The sequence below is a fragment of the Pogoniulus pusillus genome, chromosome 3, assembly GCF_015220805.1.
Source record: "Pogoniulus pusillus isolate bPogPus1 chromosome 3, bPogPus1.pri, whole genome shotgun sequence".
Lineage (NCBI taxonomy): Eukaryota > Metazoa > Chordata > Aves > Piciformes > Lybiidae > Pogoniulus > Pogoniulus pusillus.
In genome coordinates, this window is record NC_087266.1 from 43,492,845 (window position 1) to 43,502,424 (window position 9,580).

Here is a 9,580-nt window from a genome sequence, read left to right on the forward strand (position 1 = left end):
TGTACAGTCATTGGCTCAGTAATTTACTATTCATTTCTAGTTGCAATTTAGATATCTACCTGCATTATGAAAGATCTAAACTCATTAAGCTATACTTAGACCTTTACACTTTAAATTCTTTTGCCTTCTGTGTTATCATTATTGAAAATAAATGCTATGGTTTTCTATTACAGGAATTACAGCACTGTAAAATTCTATGAACAACAGGGAAATTATTTATTTCATAAATATGAGCTAAGTTAATAGAGGAGGTGTAAGTATTTCATTTATGTATTGTAATGTGATATTAGACCATAGAAGTATATTAAATATATTACAGAATCATAGAATCAGTCAGGGTTGGAAGGGACCACAAGGATCATCTAGTTCCAAGCCCCCTGCCATGGGCAGGGATACCCTAGCCTAGACCAGGTTGGACAGAGCCTCATGCAGCCTGGCCTTAACACCTCCAGGCATAGGGCCTCAACCACTTCCCTGGGCAACCCATTCCAGGCTCTCATCACTCTCATGCTGAAAAACTTCCTCCTCATGTGCAGTCTGAATCTTCCCACCTCCATCTTTGCTCCATTCCCCCTAGTCCTGTCACTCCCTGAGAGCCTAAAAAGTCCTTCCCCAGCTTTTTTGTAAGCCACTTCAGATACTGTAAGGCCACAATAAGCTCACCTCAGAGCCTCCTCTTCTCCAGACTGAACAGTCCCAACTCTTTCAGTCTGTGCTCATAGAAATCAGAGAGTCAACCACGCTGGAAGAGACCTCCAAGATCATGATATCAGGTAGCTGTGTATCTGCACTACAGTTAAATAAGGCAAAAGACCACCTGGTCAAAAAGAAAACAAACCCCAAACCCCAAACTCAAAACCCTGAAATGAAACAAAACAGCAACATCACAACCAACCAAAAAAACCAAAACCCACCAAACAAACGAAAAAACACAACAAACCAGGAAACCTCTCCAAAACCCCCCAAAAGCCACCAGCCCTACATGTCAATTGGAAATAATAGTTACTTTGTTACACTGCAACACTCAGCAGCATGGCAAGCAGGAGAGAGCTGTAGTTCTCAGTACATGAAATAGCAACAAGGACCAGCACTGACATTATGTCCTTCTAGAACAAGCCATATGTTTCTCAACATCTCCATTTTGAACAAGCTCAAAGTAAAATAATGCAAGAAACAAAAAATACTTCAAGAAAATAATGTTTATTTTGCTGCTTAGCTAGAAAGCACCAATGTGGAAACGAACATAACCCAGAAAGCAAAGACACAACATATCATATAGCATTATGAGTGACATATGGAAAATGAGACCTCACAACATGCAGAGTGTTATCAGGAAAGAGATGTTTTTAATCAGCGGTGGGTGGCAAGGGGAGGTTGTCCTCCAAAGCCCTTGCACAACTTCACCTTGTTCAGGTAAAATATTTATGCTGCAAAGTCATACATATTCAGTACAGGGGTAGGGTTATTACAATTAGTTCTTGGAACTCATTTCCATAATGTCCCATCTCTTCATGCATGCATGCTGGTCATCTTTTGGGCTCTTTGGGAGGAAGGCTGACATCTTCATCACTCTGACCTCTCCATCTTTTGTCCACCTGGCATCAGTTGTGGGTCACATTCTTGGCTGGAGTTCCTAATGTTCTCATCTTTAAATACAGTATTCTTCTCCTCCATGAGAGTGCGCCAAGACCCTCCCAAGCTTAACCTACCTCCTTTGTGTTTATCTGATTAATGATGCTTTATATTAGTGCTCACATAGTTAATGATTTAGGTTTCTAGACTCCATGTTCTCTAGCCCTTTTACCCATATCATGAGTCAAACATTTCAATGACTGCGTGTAGACATAGATGTAATACAATGAAGCACAAATAATACATGCCTATGTGTCCATGTATATATAACAAAGATATTTATAGATAACAGAGATAGATATATTTACAGATATATGGCTCAATGAATGATAGATTCTCAAATAGAAATACAGTGACAGAAATTTCAACATCATTCAACACTTAAAAGCAAGGCTAGGCTGCTTCCAACATGCACCATTGTTGCACAGGGAAAATGATGCCTAGAGGTTATACTTGCCATGTTACTCCTTTTTGAATCTCTGGCTGCTCAGCATGCTACTTGTTCTGCTCAAAACCAGTAATCTTAAAGAATAGGAGGCATTCAGATTTGTAATAGAAATAGAAATTAAAATATTTCTATATACAGGTCAAAAGAGAACAAGTGAGCAAAGAGTGCACTGGTTTTTGGAATTAATAAGTGCAATAGACAGAATAGCCATGGTTCCTGAAAAAGTACTGCATGGAGTACAAGTAGATTATTAGAGGAGTGAAGCTAAGTTCTCTGTTGTAAAGGGAACAATTTCCTGACAGCTTATGTCTGTACTAGCATTTCTCTTGAGGATTAGTGATACATCATCTTCTCTTTCTATTCAGTCTATCTGTCTTCTATACTGGACATAAACATAGACAAAAACTTTATTATTCTCTCTACACCTAGTACAAAAACTTTACTATTCTCTCTACACCTAGTCTGTCAGCCTGTTGTGAGCAGAAGCAGTAACCTTCTATCAATAAATGACCACATTAATAATACCTGTGGTTTACCCTTAACTGCCTTTCCTTCTAAAGATCTTACTTACTAATCAAGCTTGAAAAGATCGTTTTCAAAACAGCCTTTGCCTGCTGGTAAAAACAAGACATAGTCCTGCTGAGTGTTATACACACTCATTCAGGTTAAAGAACAAATGCATAAGCTGCAATAATTCCCTTTTAGGTTTCCCATAGCAGGGAGCTAATTTAAATCACTTATTGCAACTAGGATGCAAAAGAGATAAAACAAGAATTTATTTTTATTCTTTTTTCCCTCAAAAACAGATACAGTAACCAGAAAGTGGATTTTCTGTTAAGAGGTTTTGAAGATTGGGTTAAGATTTGAGCAGGTGATTCTGAAGTGTCTAAACCAGTCCAGTCCAGAGAAGGGCAGCAAAGCTGGTGAAGGGCCTGGAGCGCAGCCCTGTGGGGAGAGGCTGAGGGAGCTTGGGGTGTTTAGCCTGGAGAGGAGGAGGCTCAGGGATGACCTCATTGCTGTCTACAACTACCTGAAGGGACATTGTCACCAGGTGGGGGTTGGTCTCTTCTCCCAGGCAACCAGCAACAGAACAAGTCTCAATTTGTGCCGGGGATAGTATAGGCTGGATGTTAGGAGGAATTTCTTGCCAGAGAGAGAGTGATTGGCATTGGAATGGGCTGCCCAGGGAGGTGGTGGAGTCACCATCCCTGGAGGTGTTCAAGAAAAGCCTGGATGAGGCACTCGGTGCCATGGTCTAGTTGACTGGCTAGGGCTGGGTGCTAGGTTGGACTGGATGATCTTGGAGGTCTCTTCCAACCTGGTTGATTCTATGAGTCTATGAAATCAGTTAATCAGGTCGTTGGCTTTTGTGTATTCATTTTCCAGCGTGAAAGTACAGAAAGAGCAAACAAACAAAGAATTCTGCTCAAGCATCTCTTTTTTTGCAGTTATTTTCATGTAAACCAGGCAAGTTTACACAGCTTCAAACTCCATCACTTGTAACTCATTCTATATATTCTTTCCTTCCTTGTTTGTTTACAACGGAAAGGAAAAAAGAGCGAAGAACAAAGGAGAGAAAATTCAGATCTGATCTTTACCTTAAATGTATTGCAAGTTTAACTGAGCTCAAATGACTGGTCTTTTGAAGTTCAGTGTTTTGAGCATCAGAGGCAATGCAACGGTGGCCTGTGGTGCTTGCAAAACAGCAGTATAGATTCCAGTTTCTGTGGGAGATATGGCCTTGATCTGACTACCTCACTCTGGGTACCTAAATCATTTCAAGGAGCCCTGCAATGTCTTATTATTTTCTCCTGAAGGGATGACAGATTGGGTACTTTAGGTACGCCTTAGGTCACAAATGCACCTCTGATGGTACCAACTGCTTTTTTAGAACCTAAATAGGCCAGGTTGGCTTCTCAGCTCATTATCACTTTAGCTTTTCCCATGCTTTATCTCTCTCCTTTTTAATAGTTTTTAAATATTAAAAAATAATAAATATTTTCCTGTTAGCATTTGAAACAACTGTAGTGGAGTGCCACATAGGCCCAAATAGGCTCACATATGCCTTGCCTTGCCTGGACATGTTTTTCTGCCCAAACCAGGGGTAAATACATTAAATGGACAAAAGGGGCACAACAGGCCTGGTGCCACAAAGTCTGGCCTGCCCAGGGCTCAGGTTGTATAACACAGTTGCATAGGCCCATGCGCTTAGCGTGTGGCCCACCAGGTGTAGGCCCCATGCTCTTCCCATATCTGGGGGTACCAGACTTGTGGACCCTTCCTAATTTGGTGTGTTTTGGCTGACTGCCAGAAGCCTATTGGACGATACTGGAGAAAAGGAGGCTCAGGGGAGACCTTATTGCTGTCTACAACTACCTTAAGGGTGGTTGTGGCCAGGAGGAGGTTGCTCTCTTCTCTCAGGTGGCCAGCGCCAGAACAAGAGGACACAGCCTCAGGCTAAGCCAGGGGAAATTTAGGCTTGAGGTGAGGAGAAAGTTCTTCACTGAGAGAGTCATTGGACACTGGAATGGGCTGCCCGGGGAGGTGATGGAGTCGCTGTCCCTGGGGCTGTTCAAGGCAGGACTGGACGTGGCACTTGGTGCCATGTTCTAGCCTTGAGCTCTGTTGTAAAGGGTTGGACTTGATGATCTGTGAGGTCTCTTCCAACCTTGGTGATACTGTGATACTGTGTGATCAATCTCAGCCCACATCAGATAAATAGGGCAACTCAGGTAAACAAGGTGCTCTTGCCACTCTCTCTGCTCACCTCTCCCAGCATGCCTGCTGCCTGGGGCCACTACCTTTGTTCACTATACATGACCCTTTTTTCCACGGCACTCTACACCGATCCAGCGGATGATCGACCGAGGCATTCCCAGCCGGCCACTGCTCCAGCCCCATTGTGCCCGTGGAATCTTCTCAGACAACATGCCCTAATTCTAATTGAACTATTAGCTCCATGTGAAATCAACCACATGGCTTTCGCTATATATATCTTGGGACCACAGATACTGAGACTTCCAATTAGTGAGTGCTTGAACTCTCTTGCTTCAAGTTGCTAAGGAATTTCATTGACCAGCAGCATTTTATTGCCACAAGACTCAGTATCACAGTATCACAGTATCAACAAGGTTGGAAGAGACCTCACAGATCATCAAGTCCAACCCTTTACCACAGAGCTCAAGGCTAGACCATGGCACCAAGTGCCACGTCCAATCCTGCCTTGAACAGCTCCAGGGACGGCGACTCCACCACCTCCCCGGGCAGCCCATTCCAGTGTCCAATGACTCTCTCAGTGAAGAACTTTCTCCTCACCTCCAGCCTAAATCTCCCCTGGCACAGCCTGAGGCTGTGTCCTCTCGTTCTGGCGCTGGCCACCTGAGAGAAGAGAGCAACCTCGTCCTGGCTACAACCACCCTTCAGGTAGTTGTAGACAGCAATAAGGTCACCCCTGAGCCTCCTCTTCTCCAGGCTCTGACCAGAACATTTTTAAAACCTCCACCAAGTTGCTTAATTCGGCTGTAAATAGACATCTTGTAAAATAGTTTCACCAACCGTGTACAAAGAATTTGTGTGGGTTAGCTGTACAGAAGTTTGGGGGAGATTCTCTTTGTATATATTAATAAATTATTCACTACCCTTCAAATTGGCCTCATATCTCACCCCAAACTCAGACTCAAACCCCTCTAGAACACCAACCTCATCAGCTATATGTTTCAATTCACAGCATTCCTTTTGTTTTCTTATGGCAGTTGAATTTGCTTCCACCACAATTGTCTATCCTAAAACACAACAGAGAGGAGAAAAAAGATAGTGGGCCAAGGCTGGAGTCAGCTCAACTATCTGTTTTGACTCAGATCTTTTAAAGCCTTCTGGAACTTGCTGGATTTGGGGAACTGAGCACCTTGATAACTGTCAGGAAAAAGAGAAAAGGCAACAAAGCAAACCACTAAATAATACCAAGGGAAAGGAGCTAGATCTAAGATAAATAAAACAACAAAACATTTCTGACAGGTATTCTTGTCACAATACAGGTAACTGCAGAAAACAGTAGAGAAGTCCATGAAATGAGTGAACATGCATTCTACATCCCTGAGTAAAGTCATTAATACAGCTGCCGTGGAATAGGGACAACATCAATACACTGCTGATAAAAATAGATTTTCTTTAAAATGGGGAAGAGGAAAAATATTGATCAGGCTCTTGGATGAATATTTTATACATTGTCACAAACCAGGAAATGTCTCAGTTATTTTGATTGCTTTTTTTGTTGTTGTTGTTTTTTTTTTTCTTTTAAACTAGATATTTTATTTGAAATTAACTGCAAAGAATTAAAAGTCTAAAATGTCAAATTCACTTTGTTGGCATGAAGAGGGGGGGTGATTTTTTTACTTCTGTCGTGTTTTTTTAAAGAGAGAAATTAAACTCTCAAAACAAATTGGAAAGAACAGAACTATATTTAGAGAGAGAAAATGCAGAGCTAGACATTATAAAGCAATTATCCCATCCATGGAAAACTCTCTTGAATTTTCTCCCACCCCCCAAAAACCTAAATCTACACTCTCCAGTGCTCCAATCCTCCCCTTTTCCCAATGCCTCTGCCATCCAAAGAGGCCTTAACAAGCCTCTGGAGGTCTACTGCTTACATGTACTTCCCAATAAAGTGGCTCCCGCCACACACACAGGGCAGGAAGTGGAGGAGGAAAGGAGAACAAACTGACCTTGTTGTGAGTCTATAAAGAGGTAGTAGAATTATGGGATTGAATAACTATCTTCTAGTCCTCAGAAATTTTCTTGATCCTATAGTCTCAACCTGGGACAACTCCAGAGAAACTACATTTTTCGGTATTGCAAGTTGGAGGAAGAGGAGGAGGAGGAGGAAGAAAAGCTCAGAATCTAGAACTCTGAGTTAGGCTTGTTATTTTACAGTCTTTTGAGTTCTTTATTTTACAGTCTTTTGAGTTCTTTCACTTGCTCTTCTCATAGGTATGTACTATATGTGTTCTTTACTCTTATGAGATTTGCTTCTTAAGTATTTCTAGGAGAATTTCTCCTAACTTATATGGTAACCATCTAACAGTTTTCCTGCCAGGAAATTACTGCTTTGTGTCTGTGGTGATTTGTGTACACACTAAACTTGTAACTCTGTGCAAATGTAATTATTTCACTATCACAGCTATCACTTTTTCATTAAGAGGTAGAGTATCTGTGTAGCAACACATTTAGAATTTTAGCTATCTCCTTCTCAATGTATCTACAGAAACGTTATGTTTTCAATGATGTCATTTGTTGGATGCATCTCTTTTTCATGCCTTTACCTTGGTGATTTCACATCTAAGGCTTCTCTTTGCCTAGAGTTTTTTGAATTATTCTTTTTCATACCCTGGCTTAAAGTTCCCCAAATGTAGCCATATTGTTTTCTTTTAACTTTACCTTTTCTTGTCTTTCCAAAGTGCTAGGACAACTTCATTGTGGTCTCTTTTATTATCTATCTACTACCTCTGTTTTTTCTTTAGAAATAATTCTCAGTGGATGTTTACTTGCCAAGCCATTGGTTTGATTGAAATTTACATTTTACATTTATATTCTCATGAGTCTGTATTTTTCTTTCCTTTTTTGCTTTAGTTTATTTTACTAATTTGTAAGAGTTTGCAAGGCCTTAAATAGTTCTCACTGATTGTGTGAATCAAATTCAGTCAAATTGGTATTAACCAACATGGCTTTACCAAGGGCATGCCATGCCTAAAGATGGCTTTCTGTGATAGAGTTACAGCACAAGTGGATAAGGAAAGAGCAATTGATGTCATCTACCTGGAACTGTATAAAGCATTTGATACTGTCCCACATGACATCCTGGCTGCCAAATTGGAAAGGTATGGACTTGAGAGGTGGACCACTTGTGGCGTAAGGAATTGACTGCAACTCAGAGTTGCAGTCAACAGATCAATGTCTAAATAGAGACCAGTGACATAAGACATCCCTCAGCTGTCGGTATTGGGGGCAGCATTGTTTAACACTTTTATCAGCAACATAGACAGTGCGATTGAGTGCAAGCAAGTTTGCAAGCTGTGTGGTCTTGTTGACACATTGGAGGGAAGGGATGCCATCCAGAAGACTTGGGAAGGCTAGAGAGGTGGGACCAAGCCAATCTCACAAAATTCAACAAGGTCAAGTCCAAGGTCCTACACCTGGCTCGGGGTAATCCCAAGCACAAATATAGGCTGTGCAAAGACTGGTTCAAGAATGGTATCAGGCAGAGGGAATTGAGGGTGTCACTTGATGAAAACTCAACATAAACCAGAAATGTGTGCTTGTAGCCCAGAAGGCAAACTATATCCTGAGCTGTATCCAAGGAAGTGTGACTATCAGAATGACAGAGGTGATTCTCCCCTTCTGGTCTGCTGCTGTGGGATCCCACCTGGGGTACTGCATCCACCTCTGGTGCACCCAGCGTAAGATGGACATGGAACTGCTGGATTAGATCCAGAGAAGGGTCATGAAGTTGATCAGAGGGCTGGACCACCTCCCTTATAGGGACAGGATCCAAGAATCTGGAGAAAAGAAGGCTCTGGAGAAACTTTATGGCAGCCTTCTAGTAGTTGAAAGGGCCTACAAGAAAGCCAGAAAGCTATTTTTCACAAGAGAGAGTAGTGATAGGGTGAGAGGGAAGAGCTTTAAGCTTGTGAAAGGTAGATTTAAAGTAGATATTAGAAATTTTTCACAGTGAGAGAGGTGAGACACTGGAACAGGTTGCTCAGGAAGGTTGTGGATGCCTCCTGCCTGAAAGTGTTCAAGGCCAGGTTGGAGGAGGTTTTGAGGGACCTGCTCTAGTGGACAGTGTCCCTGCCTGTGGCAGGGGGGGTTGGAACTAAATGATCTTTAAGGTCCTTTCAAACCTAAGCCATTCTATGGAAATTGACATTCCCTATGCTTGCGTTTCTTTCCATAGAGACTTTTGACCATTCAGCCACTGGCCTTGTGCTTCTTCATGATATTCTAACTGTGGACATCTAAGTCCTTGTGACATTTCTCCCTAGATATAGAGATTTGATTTACTGCCTTTGTTCAGGGGCTGTGTAATTTTATTTGTTTGAGGAATATTTGATTTACTTGGAGTGATGGAGGTCATGCCTCTTCTTTGTGTCTCTATCCATCAGCAAAAAAATAGTTTTTTTTCTTTTTACTAATGTTTTCATTTGTTTTTCTTGGCTATATTGCTTAATTTCAGACATGTACTTCTATATCTAACATCAAAACATTTAGGTGAAGTTGAGTTTAACTCCGTTGAGCATCTAAATACTTGTTGTTCAACGAACTACTCTTTCTAAAGTAAAGAAGAACTTTAAAAAGTACCAGATTATTAAATTTGTTGCCTTAGATGTTTTGTAGTAAGGTAATTTTATTCTTTTTTACAACTCATTGTAAAATAATTTAAGTGGTTTTTTTTTTTGACACTCCTCAACTTCCTGTGGAAGCCTCAAGACAATTTATTTAAATAAG